The sequence below is a fragment of the Lingula anatina genome, chromosome 2, assembly GCF_051362555.1.
Source record: "Lingula anatina isolate TDL-2025a chromosome 2, LinAna3.0, whole genome shotgun sequence".
Taxonomy (NCBI): domain Eukaryota; kingdom Metazoa; phylum Brachiopoda; class Lingulata; order Lingulida; family Lingulidae; genus Lingula; species Lingula anatina.
The window spans coordinates 32,061,548-32,078,025 of NC_141768.1; the positions used below are offsets into that span (position 1 = coordinate 32,061,548).

The 16,478-nt window shown below is 35.8% G+C and overlaps 1 long non-coding RNA gene across 3 annotated transcripts; it reads right to left on the reverse strand.

Annotated features, from left to right (window-relative positions):
* Window positions 1-802: 802 nt before the first annotated feature.
* LOC106171362 (uncharacterized) lies at window positions 803-9,739 on the reverse strand. 3 transcript variants are annotated; one of them, XR_015333141.1, is made up of 4 exons: window positions 9,688-9,739; window positions 1,975-2,062; window positions 1,456-1,559; window positions 803-1,273 (listed from the first exon to the last, which is right to left on the reverse strand). It is a non-coding gene; the product is annotated as an uncharacterized LOC106171362 (long non-coding RNA). The 3 variants fall into 3 exon arrangements; XR_015333140.1 differs by lacking the exon at window positions 9,688-9,739 and adding an exon at window positions 2,449-2,533; XR_015333139.1 differs by lacking the exon at window positions 9,688-9,739 and having other exon boundaries at window positions 1,975-2,366.
* Between the last annotated feature and the right edge of the window lie 6,739 nt (window positions 9,740-16,478).

A 16,478-nucleotide genomic window follows, 5' to 3' on the forward strand; every position in this document is an offset into this window, starting at 1 on the left:
AAAAGGCATAACTTCACCAGAACTGAACCAATGGAGCTTATTTTCGAACTCCATCTGTATTTCAGTAAGACTGATCACCCCTGTAAATTTCAAGACAATTGGCCAATTGATTTTCCTTGAAATGCGTTATCGGTATTGCATACATGCTAAAAAAAGTGAAAAAAGAGCATAACTTCCATAAAAATGGCCCGATCATGCTGATTTTCGAACTTGACCTGTGTATTATGTATATTCATTAGTTCCATAAGTTTCAAGCCAAAAGGTAAAACGGTTTTTCACTTATCGTGTTATCGGTGTTGCATATATGCTGAAAAAAGTGAAAATACAGCATAACTTCCATATAGATGGCCATATCATGCTGATTTTCGAACTTGACCTGCATATTATGAAAGGTCATCAGTTCTGTAAGTTTCAAGCCAAAAGGTAAAACGGTTTTTCACTTATCATGTTATCGGTGGTCAAAGTGCACGGCGACGACGACAGACGCAGGTGATGGCTACATGTGCAGACACATCTGTGTCTGTACATAAAAATTAAAAAAAAAAATTTACAAAGGATTTTTCTAAAGGTAAAAGGGAATGACTGTCTCATTTTATTAGTTTTCTCAAGTGCAGCACTAATTAATCCACTTGAAATGATTTATATTGCATTTTTCAACCATTCTTTTTCCTTTCAAATGATTCATAGGTTTTGTAATCACATGTGATATCTTGAAAAGGTCGCCAGGATATCCACTACTATATATCTATATTCTTTTTCTATAAAGAAAATTTAAACAGAGTCAGCAACAAACAATGACAGGAGGAGTACTTTATTTTCATATTATCAATTGGACAGTAAAAGAATAAAGCAGTTACTTTTCACAGGAGTAAAATCAAGTTATGAATCTCCATGGTTCCAATATCACGGTCATCTTTTCCATATACTGAACACAACAGTAATGGGTAGTGTTCCAGAGATTTTAATCTTATAACTGATTGATCCCCAAGTTTCTTCTGGTTGAGAGATCTAGGGTCTCCTTAGACAGTAATAATAATTCAGCAATCTTAGAATAAGTGTGGTAACTTGAAGCAACATGCCACTATAGTTTAGTGTGACTGAACTGTCATTTGTCAATCCAATGGTGCCAATCCTCCTTTCCTACAAAACTGAGTGAGATTGCCAAGCCTAAGATGCACATTTGTTATGGGGGATTATCCCAAGGTGGCTCTAAGTCCAATAAAGGTTCGCCAGGATATCCACTACTGCGTCTACCTGAAGATGGCAGGACAGGCTGTCAAAAGAAAATGTATTAAACATATTTTAAACTTATGTTAATTGCTGTATAAAAACAATGACTAAATAATATACTGATCAAACATATTGCATAAGTAAAAACAATGATTGAAAATGAAATCAAATATGCATGATGTAGCTACCAGAATTTCATGATAGAAAGACAGAGTTGGTGCTCACATCTGAATCTAATGAATTTGCCTGTGCAATTTCAGGTGACTCTTCTATTATTATCAGTAAGATTGTCCAGGTCAAGGTTCACATCCAGGCCTAGGATGTAAAATCTGAAAAATAAACATAACATCAATAAATGTTTTACAACAACAGAGGCTTACTGTGTTCAGAATAGAAACTATTGTAGCAGGATCAATCTATCTCAGCGGAGTATCACACTCAGGCTCAGTCATTGTAATCAGCTTAATTGACTGGCACACCCCCTTGCAAAGCAACATGAACAACATACGTAATGGACTGCAAAGTCTTCCTGATTTTACTAAAGTACTTCTAGTTGTACAAGTGTTCTGTGTAAGTCTTGAAAATTGAAGCACAGTGTGTTACAAAGTCACATAAAGCTAAGTGGTTAACTTCAACTTCATTGTAAACACACATAAATCTGCATATGAAACTAAAATATAAAAAACTGACACAAGTAACATCCCCTAAAATGCCAAAACTTGAAACTGAATGTGTGTTACATACCTTTGATTCTGGGTAAGAAATTTCTAATGAAGCTGTCTACAAGCTGTCTCTTAACTGTTTTTGTTATGATAACACATGTAACAAAGCCCTAGAATTAAATGCAAAAATATACTTCATAAGTTAGATACACAGTTAATTCTTTTCAGCAGACATATTTACCATGAAATAGAAATCAAGTAAAATTCTATGAATTGAAATATACCAGAATATCTTTTAATTCTGCTTAATATTCTTTATATTACTTTAAAATATTCAAACTTATTATTTAAACTGGTCTGAGTTTTTAGTGTATCTGATTCTAGTATATTTATGCCACCACTGGTCAACACAAAGAAAAAGCGGCCATACCTAACAACAGGGTAGGTTATTACTACATAGAAGACAGTACAGTACCTGAAATAGTGACAGAACCGACTTTGTCTGTTTATATATATATATATATATATATATATATATATATATATGATCACTTACCTTACAACAAACATCCAGAGCTAAATCAATGAGCTGGCTATATTGAGGCACCCAAGCCTGACAACAGTCTGAAGTGGTTCAGCAAAAAAAAACAAAAAACAAGGCAGCAAAGCTGTCAAATGTACAGACAAAAAACAGAAAATAAAGATATAAAAAAAAAGTCATTTTGTCAATTTTGATGCAATAATAAATAATGCTTATAATAGCACTGTCAGTCAACACTGAATTTTAATCATGCACAACAGGTAACATGGTCAATAACAGGAGCGGACCCTGAGATATTTTCTAACAGTATTCCAAAGTATCTATGTTGATCCATCCTCCATTTTGATGGTCTTCCAACAGAAAAAAATAGATACCAGTCAATATAAACTTAATAACCTGTCTTCCAGAAGACCCAGAAGATGGTCTCAATCCACCCCTTCAATAAGATTACAGTTTCAGGACCATGAGAGACCAAAGTCACATGATGAAAGTCTTAATATTTGAAAAATGATGACAGTGCATGAAATAATATTATATAATGTTTAAAGACATAAAAAACAATACAACTGCTTATGTGGAAATACAGAAAATGTGCAGAGCCTCGACCGGATACGAGTTAAAAGTCACAAATGCAAGTGTTTGAGAAAAAATTGTAAAGGAAAACATAACAAAACTAGAAAACCACCGAAAGTGCAGACCTCTGCCAAGGCATCAATTGTTGATTATTATTGATTATTGATTGATTATTGAGCCAGACCACCACTAAAAACTAATCATTGTCCTCTTTGGCCCAATTCTGACAGTTCCTGAAAATTTCAGCAAAATCGGTCCATAACTTTTTGAGTTATGTTGATGACAGACAAACAGGGGTGAAAATATAACCTCCTTGGCAGAGCCTGAGGTAAATATAATTTCAATGAAGCTGCTATTCAAATTTTTAATCTTAGATTATATATATATATATATATATATATATATATATATATTTATATATAACCTGCATAATTATCACTGCTTCCTTATTATTAATCTAGCAGAGAGCTTAACTTTTGGGAGTTTACAAGGAAATATCAACAAGTGTGCTTTATGTAATCTCCTTTAATGGCCTATCAATTAGGCAAATGACTTTATAACTCAGAAATTAGCTAAGTGATACCCAAGGGATATTAACAGACTGACCCTCTCAAAGGTCTTTCAGGCCCATAAGTCACATCTTAAGAAAAGCACAAAACAATAATGCACAAAATAGGAGACTACCAATTCTGATGCAATAATACATTATGTTTTACTGCACAGTCAACATCAAATTTTAATTATGCACAACAGGTAACAACGACGAAAGTAAAAGCATAAGGCTTCAGGCCCATCAGAGTTCAAGTTTATACTTAGAAAGTGCCAGAATGAGAAAAATGAAAATTTCACACAAAATTGCATAAATTCAATAATAAATGATAACCCAATTGACCTGGCTTTCTAATTTGAACTGCATGCCGATCCTTAAAATCATACTTGTAAGTTAAAAATAATAATAAGTAACACAGTTTTCTTTTCATAATGTTTGCAGTAGCAATGCAAAAATATTGTTGTCAATTTTGATGTAACATTACATAATAAATTATAGAATAATTATCACCAATTTTTGATTATTGACAATAAATAGCATGGACATGTAGAAAATTTGATCACCATTCGGCTTCATGTCCATGGGAGCTCCGAGTCCCACAATGAATATGCCAAAAAGATAATGAATATTTCACTCAAATGTATAACTTCCAGAAAAAGAAGCCAATTAGACTGCTTTTCCAACTCATTCTGCATTTCAGTCCTGTGTTTCTTTTTTAAAGGTTTGACAGTCATAACACGGTTTTCCCATAATGGTCATCATGGCAGCAGCACCAAAAATTGTGTTTTCTTCTATTTTGATGCAACATTACATAATGCTTAACAGTATAATGACCATCAATTTTTAATAATGGAATATTAGTAACATGGACATTCAGAAAACATGACAAGCAAAGGTCTTCAGGATCTTGGAACTTCAAAGTCACACCTTGAAAATGCCAATAAGTGAAAAATTAAATTTTCACAAAAAACTGTTTAACTGCCAGAAAAAATTAACAAACAGACTGCATTGCCTACTGAAGCTGTATTTTAGCCCCATGTTTCTTTCCTGTAAGTTTGAAAACAGTAAGTGACATGGTTTTTCTTAAATGGTCATCATGGGAGCAGTGCCCAAAATAGGGGTTTCTTCAAATTTTGATGCAATATTACATAATGTTTAACAGCATAATGACCATCAGTTTTTAATAATGGAATATTAGTCACATGAACATTCAGAAAACGTGACTAGCAAAGGTCTGCAGGCTCATGGAACTTCAAAGTCACATCTTAAAAATGCCAAAATGTAAACAAGACAGCACTGTTCTGAAATGGGTTTATTTCCATTTTAACATTTTTTTAACATAAAACAAAATAAACAGTTTGTTGCCATTTTTATATGACCAACTAAGAAAATTGATGAGATGGGAAAAATATCAATAGAACAGTGTTAAATGTCCAATTTCCTCCATTCTGAGATTCTGAACATAGTGGATGATTGAATCTGACAAACTGCAATGATATGAGTTTATTTCCATTTTAGACACTATATTACACAATACACGATAACAAGTTTACCATCATTTTTACATAATCAATTAACAATGTTGTAAAGATGCAGGAAATATCAAACAAACACTTTTACATATCTTATTAGTTAAATAATGAGACTGTTAACATGCCTAAGAATTGAATCTGAGGAAATGTGAAAAAACAGCATAACTTCTAAAATAAAGGCCCGATTATGCTGATTTTCGAACTTAACCTGCATTTTAGTTAGTTTGACTACTCCTGTGAGTATAATGACAATTGGCGTATCTGTTTTTCTTATATTGTGTTATCAGTGTTGCATATATGTTGAAAAAAGTGAAAAAACAGCATAACTTCCCTAAAAATGGCCCGATCATGCTGATTTTCGAACTTGACCTGCGGATTATAAATATTCATCAGTTTTGTAAGTTTCAAGCCAAAAAGTAAAATGGTTTTCCACTTATCGTGTTATCGGTGCTGCATATATGCTGAAAAAAGTGAAAAAACAGCATAACTTCCCTAAAAATGGCCCGATCATGTTGATTTTCGAACTTGACCTGCATATTATGAATATTCATCAGTTTTATAAGTTTCAAGCCAAAAAGTAAAAAGGTTTTTCACTTATCGTGTTATTGGTGCTGCATATATCCCAGACAGCCTCAGTGATCTGGCCCACGTCTGGCCCAGATCTGGCAACGTCTGGCAATGTCTGGCAAAAGGTATGGCCCACGTATGGCTTGCCACATGTGGGCCAGATGTGGCAATGTTTGGGCCAGATCTGGCCCAGACATTGCCACATCTGGCCCAGTCCACATTTGCTCATATGGCCAGATGTCGGCCCAGATCTGGCAATATCTGGCAAAGGTATGGCATGCCAGATGTGGGCCAGATGTGGGCCAGATCATATTCAAATGGGCCAGATTAGGGCCAGACATGGACCACATATGGCCCAGAATGTTTTTTTTCTCTTTTTTAAAATTATTTTTAATTATTCAATAAGATTACTATAAAAAAAGACATACAAGATTCAAGATTCAAGTATTTATTCTGTGCTAAAACCCTAAACAAAGTTATTACACATTATATAACCTTGCTGGCAACTAACATGTAACAAATTAAGGGTCACTCCTTGTCTTTTTGTACAAAACAATGTATATTTGAAAAAAAAAAAATACACTGCAAAAAGGCAAATATACAGACACAGGAGGAAATGTCACTTACATACATGTAAAGAAAACAGTTATAACAACAATTTTTTTTTCAACACAAAGCTGCTCATCGAATCTGAATTAACACAAATTACAAAAATTGTAATTAATTATGCATGTACATGGGGGAGGGGTTTGAGGGGGAAATATTTTTGCACACCTCAACCTAAATAATATTATACATTGTCATTTTTAAACTAATTCGAACATATCATTAATAATAATAATCACTAATGAATATAGTTTTGTAATGAATAAATCTTGAATAATGAATGAAAAAACATTGTTTTTTTTAGATGATGGTGAGTTATAACAAAATTATAAATAACCATGCAGTAACTGTTTCAATTCAACTTGCATGCTGGCTACAGTACTGTACATACATGTAAATTCTGAAAAAAAAAATATGTATACTCCAGCACAGATATAGATGTACAATTAAAAGAGAATTACATGTGCACAAAAACAAACCCCAGTATCAATGCTTTTGAATTAAATCACATCATGAATCAAATCACTCAATAATTTGAACCAGTTTGCAATGTTTGCGCTTTTTTCAAATCCATAACACTAAGAAATGATACATCCGGCTCCTTTACAAGCTTATAATTATTAAAGGAATAAACCATATGGAACAAGTAACTCTACCAAGTTAACAATAGTTCATTCAAATGTCAAGTCAAAACACAACATCCCTTCCTTTCTTGGAGAGAAACGGCCCTTTCAAAACATGTTTATTGACAGTTCAGTCTTTAAAATGTCCTTTCAAACATTTGAAGAATAGCATATGAACTCCAACTTTTATTCCTTAAACCACACTGAAAATTCTCAAAACTTATCAACTCATATCAAATCCCATGTCCTTTCACTACTACTGGTCTCTTCCTTTACGTCACATTCAAATGTTCCCTTCACTTTTAAAGGTTTCTCAGACGTGTATGAATAATACTGTTTGTTTTCTAGTCCTCCTCAAGAGCCACATTTATTTTTCTTGGATTTCAGCATTCTCCATGTATTTTCATCAATGATATTACAATATGCACCTGAATCTGGTAATACACTGAGATTAACACCGCCTCTATTTCCTCCATGTCTTCTGTGTATATTGCATTGGTTCCCACACCAAATGTATATGCACTCCTGGATTATCATGTTCAAAGCTGTCATTTACATGAATAATAGTTTCAGTTTTGCAGACTTTTGCAAAGTGATCCAACGTTCCATGTTTTCTCAGTCAGGGAGTTTCTACTTCGTTTTTCATGTCTAAACTCGTAATGTTTAGACTGGCTTGGTTTGTCAAATGACTTCGGTTTCATCATACTCACAGTTTCTGGTGTTCCAATTTCATTCAAAGCGTTAACTGTCTAATGTATATTCATGTTTCTAACCTGTGTTTGGGAGAGTCCTGAAAATATCTTGTACACCTGTCCCTGCTGAATACAACATTAGCGCGTGTCTCCTCTGACATGTATTTTTAATTTTCTATCTTTGTTCATTATTCATGCCGTCCGTTGGTTTTGAAAAGATCAATCTTTTCCGTCAGCGAAGAGGTTAAAACTGTCTAGCCATCGCGTCGAGCGTGACCCTAATGTCTCCGGACTTCTGTACGGTTCGAATTCCGTAATTTCACATTTTTCCTCCATTTTTTCAAAGAAAGTTGGCTCACAGTTTTGCACTAGTGTTAATACTCGTCTCCGAAATAAATCGCATCACGAATCAAATCACTCAACGAAATGTATCAGTTTGATACGCTTGTGCTTTTTTCATATCCATAACTCTAAGAAACGCTACATCCGGGTCCTTGACCGGCTTAGCATAAAAAGCGGAATCTTACAACAGCGGAACGAGTAGTTCAAAAAAGTTTTAGAACAGTGAATTCATTCAAATGTCAAGTCAAATTAAACAAATAGCACACTTATGAGGGGACTTTGAAGAAAAGAGAGAGAGATAAATTAAATCAAAATTTATCAAATGACGTCAGTTCAATGCATTCAGCTCACTGGTCAATAAAAAATAAATAAATAGAAAATAAAAATTGAAAATGAAAGTACCATATCTGGCCCAAGTCTGGGCAGCATCTGGCAAAATGTGGCATAAATGCCAGACTTTGCCAGACTTGGCCCAGATCTGGCAAGTGTCTGGAAAATGTGGCATAAATGCCAGACTTTGCCAGACTTGGCCCAGATCTGGCAAGTGTCTGGCAAAATCTGGCCCAGATATTGCCAGACGTTGCCAGATCTGGGCCAGACATGGGCCAGATTACTGAGGCTGTCTGGGATGCTAAAAAAAGAGAAAAAACAGCATAAATTCCCTAAAAATGGCCCGATCATGCTGATTTTCGAACTTGACCTGCGTATTATGAATATTCATCAGTTCTGTAAATTTGAATACAAAATGTAAAACGGTATTCCACTTATCGTGTTATCGCTGAGTGCACGGCGACGACGACGGCAACGACAGACGCAGATGATGGCTATATGTACAGACACATCTGTGTCTGTACATAAAAAAAAGCACATTCTAAGGACGACCAGCTGCTATGGTCATTTCTTGTGACATTCTGGTGCACACCAATCCTTCTGAGATGTACCTAAGCATCTCTAGTGTGTGTTCTTCATAAAATTAAGAAAGCATTATGTTTTAACACTGTAAAGACGATGTGCTTTGCTCCACAGTTGCTCCGGTGATAATCCTAGAACCCGCCATGTTGAAAATAGGTCACAGAGTTAGCATTGTTATTTTACATTTAGTTTCTACAACATAAACAAATTTAAAAAATGTATTTTTGCTTCATAAGTTTGTCTGCAGGGCAAACATGATTGTTTTAAGGGCTTTTCACAAACCTATACATGGTTTTGACTTATTAATTTAGTTGAAGAAACAGATTAGCATTTCAGTAGTATAAAAATATTAGTTTTTAGACCCTTTTTAAAATTGTTATAGTTCTAATTTAACAAGGTTTAACACAGATTTTATTTCACAAAATTCATTTTGCAACCCTTTTCTATCAGCACATACCAAAATTATATGGATACAACCTGCAAAAAAGAAGATGTGTGCATTTAAAGAAGGGGAGGGGGTCAAGCATACGGAAAACATGCCTTATTAGAATCAACCTTGTGTGGTCATGACAGTGCCCTTTTGAAAAATCTGTACTGGGTATTAAAGGTCTTTCCTTAACCCATCATATGGCATACCTAAATAATTCCTTATGATGTACATGATTTTTTAAAATAATATTTAAAATTATAACTTTTCAAGAGCTAAAAAATGCTATATTTTGGCAAAATTGCGGATAAAAGACCTTCCCCCATATCTCTAAAACTAATGATCCAAAATAAGAAAGCCAGTGGTTCACAATATCTTTCATGTTGATGGTTTACCACGCCAAAAATTATTAAAATCTGCTGACCCCCACCTTGCCGCCTTCTGACCGATCTGTTTGGCTTTCTCATGGACGCACTCTTAAATACAGCAAATAAAATTAAATAAAGCAGAATTAAATCTGTTTTACGTTTCATTTTGGTCTGATGACATTCAACTGCAGATTCACTGCGGAGCAGTTCTATTTGATTGATGGAAGTGTAACATGGCCGCTGGTCACTAGAGCCGGTATTGTTGATATGGGTTATATATGAAATCAAGATCGAGCTGGCAATACCGGAATCTAGAACCTAGGGTAGAAATTTGTCAATTCCTGGCGATTCTTTGTATAAGATCTATACTGACAGTCAATGAAAACGCATCATGTAATTATCAAATAATAGTTTAAGTTCCTTTGGCACATTAAGAAAATAACAGTTTTCGTGTGAAATGTGTAGAATATGAAATAGTGGTCAGCCCACTCTATTGTGACCAAACAAGTGCATTTATACTCGTTTATATACTTGGAATAGATTCTCGGTAAAAAAGTACAAGAAAGTTTTCTGTTGCGTTTTCATTGACTGTCACTATATGGTTCACAATAGATAAAATGTGAACAACACTGAAATTATATATATATATATATATATATATATATATATATATATATATATATATATATATATATATATATATATATATATATCATAAGATTTACTTTAACATGTTTACAATAGAAATATTTTTTTTAGAATACCATGAGAAGAAGTGTCATTTTTTTTACTATTACTATATATTAAACGAGTAATAATAATTATAATTCTGGTAAGAGTGATGCCATATAGTTGGCTGGGGTCTAGGTCAGTGCAAACACTTATGTTTCACTGTTCATACGTTTAAACATTAATTTTTAATTAAAAATCTTTATTAAAAACATAATCCACTTCTGATAACTTTCTCATATTTCCTGTCATTCTTTTTTTTTATCTCTTTAATATCTCCCAAAATACTATAGTGTGATACCCTTCGTTTGCAGTGACATTAAGGTTGTGCTTGCCTCATTAGAGATTAACTACACCTCCGGCCAGTTAATTACCAAAGGCAATCTAATTTGCATACAAGAGAAAATGCAATATTTTTCTTAATTTTGAGTTGTGAACACATTTCCCATTATCCTTATAAAACAATGCACCGTTATGATAAAAAATCGAAATATATTTGATCGACACGTGCTCTTTATTTACGACATCATTGTAAAAAAAACTTTTCATATCAAAGAGATAAATCACGTCTCCACGCCCAAGTCATAAAATTGTTAAATACCGCCGATAACTACGTTGGACCAGAGTAGGTCAATTTCCTGTATAAAATTCCATATACGATTATCGATTATGGGGGAAGCTAGCAAGAGAAAATTATTAACATGCCAGCAAAATATTTGGGACTCTTTGAACCACTGAAGAGCAAAATATATTGAAAACTTTTTAAAGGACGAAAAACTGATCAAACTTTATCCAAACACAAAGTAATCACCAAACAGCACCACTTTAATTATGATGGAATTCACATAACAAAAAACTGACTCAAATGTCATATCAAAACGTATAATGTTTTCACACGCAAAAAGAGCCACTCACATCTCGCGATAAGAACCAGACCAGGAACCCCCGGTCAAACAGGCGCCATCTTCCTACCAATGGCGATTACCGAAAGACGAAAAGATACCGTGTACATATGCGTTGAAATCGATCATAATATCACTTTATTTGAGCTTTTTCTTTCATTTTCTTATTCCTGTATCAGTATATAATTTTACATATTAAGAAAAATTAATTCATTTGAAGAGTCATTTTTATAATTTGCGTATGGTGGCATTATCCTAGTCAACTACATGTATCTAATTTGCCACAAATGTACATGTACACAATAACGTAGGTCAAGGTCAGGGCTTGCCTTCATTGTGTTGTTTGTTTTTGTTACATGTACTTGGGTGTGACATGCCATATCCTTAATTTCTTTTTTAATTTTTTTTTCAAAATGCAATGGGTTATTCCTTGGCTAATTTATACGTTCAGAGAATATATTCAAGTTTAGGGAACTAAAGTTAACACATATTCTAGTACTAAGGTGTAATAACTTTTATTTTCGAGGAGGGCAAAAATATACATATTCAGGTACAGCGTAAAGTATATATATATATATATATAATCAAATGCACATGGTAATTTTGATGAACTAACGGAATAAATAGTCACATCTGAAAGATTTACGGCACGCAGGAATCAGTATGATCTCCTATAAAAGATGTAGAGAGAGACCCAGGTAGACTGTGAGGAGACCGTTCCTGCCTGCGTGCCCGACCTATAGTCCCTGTAAAGCCTAAGTCCCAACTACGTTTTGGACGCACGGTTTTTAGGTTCCTAGTCCGGCTAGGACGTAGCTAGATCGCTGTTGATCATGTCGAAAAGTTTCTACGTGCTGTTTGCGTCCTCCAAAAGTTGCACGATGGACGTGCTCCTCACGCACAAACTCCCACGTTTTCCCCATTTTTTGGGCCGTAGACCACACGTAGCAGCGTACGTTCGGTTGGGACAGAGGCTTTAGTGAGGAATTAAGATAAAAAACTTACTTGTGGGCTTTTTCGGCCCTTTGCATGAGAAATCCCAGTAAGCCATCCGGTTGCAAACCATTTGGCGGGAGGGGGGGATGCGATGAGCGCCTGATGAGTTGCGGATAAGTTCTGTGTTCACTGCATTATATGCAACAATCTGTCTTACAGATGTAGCACTATACTATCATTTGCAAGGGGACAACAACCATACAAGATTAAGTGGAAATAAAATGTTCTTCAATAGATAAATTCTACTTATCTGTTTCTTTCTTTATCGACCCTACATTTTTCAGTGACTATGTTCCAACAAGAATATTATACATACGCATGTAACAAAAGCAAATACATTGATACGAGAATAGATTTTCCTTTCCTACAAGCTGTAAGTTGGAAACTGTACTTGGTTTTATAAAGATGTTTATTAAATTTTCACGTGATATATAATCCTTTGTGCATATCTTAGTATCAAACAGGCCGTTTTACTTTCTTTTCCCATGCTCGAACACCTTTTCCAAAAGTGATGACATTTCCTCATCTGTACAGATAACAATGCATAGATGGGGACTGACAAAGCATCATAAACAAACCTGTGTTTGTGTTGGTAAATTGTACAGGTAAAATGTGAGGATATATCGTCACTTAAATAACTATATCACCAGTCTATATATTCCAAACTGTTGCGAAGTTGATCAAAGTCACCCACGGATAGTACAGGTGATTGTTAAACCGTTTATACGAGTTTAAAATAGTCTTTTCCAGACTGGGGATAACACCCCACATCACTATCTTCCTCATTCTTTCCCTGTTAGCGCTTCCTCGTGGCACCCCGAGTTTTAGAGATTATTTGAAATTCCCCGCCACGATCAACAAGCCAATCTGCCGTTTACAGTGGCATCTAATGCGCATTCCGAGGGGCGAACCTCCAGTTATCTCAGGTTTTCCACGTGAAGATAAAGGACCAAATAATCGGGCTGCAGAACCTGACATATTCCTTCCCTGTTATCCCCTGTTATCTAAACAAGGAAAACTAAGGCTCGACGACTGAAATATTCAAGAACACCCTAATTTTAAATGCGTTTTCCTAAGCCTTATATCACTGACAAAAATAATTCTTCAATTTCATTATCCATTTTTCGCAAAATAACCGTGCATTACATCTTAATCGTTATGATTTTCAAAAATTATCAACATTAACTGTGTGTTTACTACTTCCTTCCTTGTTTAACTTATGATTAAGTTTGTAAACTTTTTCTATTTATTTATAGACATGGGTATGACACAAGTGTCGTTCCTTTGTCAGGTGTCATTTTCACTTCCTCATTACCGTTAACCTGAAGAAACATATAGAAAGGTATTTTCTTCAGGTGGACCGTGTATGTAATAAGCAGAAAAAAATTCCTCTTTCTTCAGCGTCTGAGCAGCTTTTACCTGCAGTTTACCTGCACTTTGCTGGACGTCACTTGTATTGAAGAAATACCAAGGCTGAGTTGAATATGATCGTGATGGTGCACATTAACTGCAGACACATTTTATTAGGCATAGCATTGGTGACCTTTTTTGTTAAAATCGTCGCTCAAAAGGGAGGCCGAAGGTCCGCAGATTTTGCTGGAGCGTTTACGGGAACTTTGATGAACAATGAGACTAACATTCCATGCACAAATTACACCGTCGACGCCAGCGGTGACACATTAAATTTCATGGAGGATATCACTTACAAGAAGGTTAGTTACGCTTATCTATATCTGAACTTTTCTGGAAATTTCACGACTTCTGCAATTACAAATCAGTCACTAGTGTACCCGAACGTATGGATTTGGTGTCAAGAGCAATCTACCTTTGCCTTGTTATATGGGCCGTATGATTTCCGTATCCTTTCTATGGGAACTATGAACTGGTATGTAAAAAGTTACAATATAACAGTATCTATGGAACCAACCTACTGCAACATGGACTTCAATAAATTCGACACATTGGTAAGAATAGCATCCTCACTTCGGACAATGGTGAATTTCACGAGAACAAAAACTGGCAAGACATTAAAACTGGATAAACCGAACGCATTTTGTAATTTTGTGAAAATCCCCACACAGACGTCTACAATGGAGTCTTACATGCTCGGCTGGAATCGCTATCGAATGTCCGAATTTCAGTGCTGCGTGGAGAGGCCGACTGGAGAAATAGGAAAGGGAAAACACTCTGAAAAATATAAGGAGATCTTTGATTGTTCAAGAAGAGTTTCAAAGGGTGTTTGGATGTCATTTATACAAATCATTTCTTTTATATCGTTCTTATATACGCCGTTATTACTTCAGTTTTTCCCCGACAGCCAACGCCCGTCCACGTTCACACTGCAGACGTCAAGACGCGTACTATCACGAAACAACGGACGTGAGCACGAAAATGGACAGAACTGGTCAGGACTGTGGCTGTCCGATCCCACCACCTACTTCTTAACACATTTCAAACTTACAAACGATGGGCGTCAGCGACAAATATGGCTAACGCGGGCATGGAGACTCGTGATATTTTGGTTTCTCATCCCCAGCATTCTGATACTTCGAATCACTCTGTACTATTATCTCAAAAGGAAAACTCTTGAGAAACGATTAGATGTAGGACTACCGATAGGGTTTCTGGCCATACCATTCGGATTCGAACGCAGTCTAGAAAATTGGAAGTATTGGATGGGAGGTCCGTATGTCGTGTTACTGCTATATGCCGGTCTCTCCGTACTGTTTTTCTGCCTCCCAAATATTTCAGACATTCTCATGTGGAACTTTGCTAAGTCTCATCACAGAGCAAAGCGGTATTTTGTTTTCAGTCAATGCTTGACTATGGTCAACGGGTTTGGCTATGTGGACTTCAGCCAGCACTATGGCTTAAAATTTGTAGGTCTCATTGCTCTGGGGCGGATCTATGCTGTAATCAACCCTGAATTCTGGTTGTACTTCTTGCTAGTATGGAAGCTTCGAATTAAGAGACTGATGCGTTGGGCTTCCAACCCCATTGCATCTGCACCAAAATGGCTCATAACAATTTTATACGTACCGCTAATTTTCCTAACTCTCATCCCAGCGGCCATAGAATTTTTCATCACCGTGGTATACTTTGGTTTACCTTTGCTCTACCTACTGAAAGTTTTGATCTGTTCGTATTCAGCTAGAGTTTGGCAATGCCTCACCAGTGACAGTAAAACATCAGCGTGTCCCTTCCGCAACGTTTTTGGTGTATTGGCGGCTTCCCTGATAACTATGACTTTACTCGTGTATACTTATATCTTTGGTATGATTTACGTGACCAGCGTCTCTTGGATTTTTTTCTTACTGGATCAGACATTCGTCGGCTTGGTAATCTACCCGCACGAGGCGCTGGGTTACGTAAGCGTGGCGTCCTCAGTGGTCTTCTACACTTACCATAGCATCCATGGGTTAATTACGGGCCACGCAACGTTGTTTGACCTTACGCTACAGGCGTGCAAGAGGATTAAGAGAAATCACAGCACCCAGCATCATGCACAAGACAGTAGGATAAGTCCAAATAGGCAGAATAGAATCCAGTCCACATACGGGACTTTCTCTTCTGACTTTGACAACTTAATCCGGAACAAGGGACGCATCCTTTATATCCCTCAGGAGCTCTTCAAGCGTGTTCTAGGAAAACTTCGCCCACTACGGCGAGAGGTGCTTAAATCTGGGCTAAAGCTGGCTGTAATGATTTTCTTTCTAGTGGTTGTCATTTTGGTCACAAATGACTACAACCGGCAGGAAGAGTTGTATGCAATCCCTCAGTTGATCGGCATAATTGTGGTGGGGACGCTGCCACAGACAATGCAGATTGTCTGCTCGTGCTGTAAAAGCCACGTGAGAAAACTGAAGATGCAACAAAAAGTCGAAGACATTGTTGAAGAATGGTGGGAAATGGAAAAGGTTCGAAGCACAATGACGGAATCAGACTCGGACGATGAAGAGTTGGGGGAAAACGGTTTGCTGCATGGAAGTAAAAGAAGTGTTCGTCTAAGTCTCATTTTAGATCGATCGTGAGAGCATCAAATGCTTTAAATGGATAAGTTTTAATTAAAGTTTATATTGTCAAACGAGACTTAAATATTAGGTATTAAAGAGCATCAGTAAAAGAACAAATTGAGAATCTTTAAAATGCATTTGAGGTTAAAATTTTTGTCACAAAAAACTGATCAAATGCCACTACACATTTTCAGATAATATAACACCCCATTT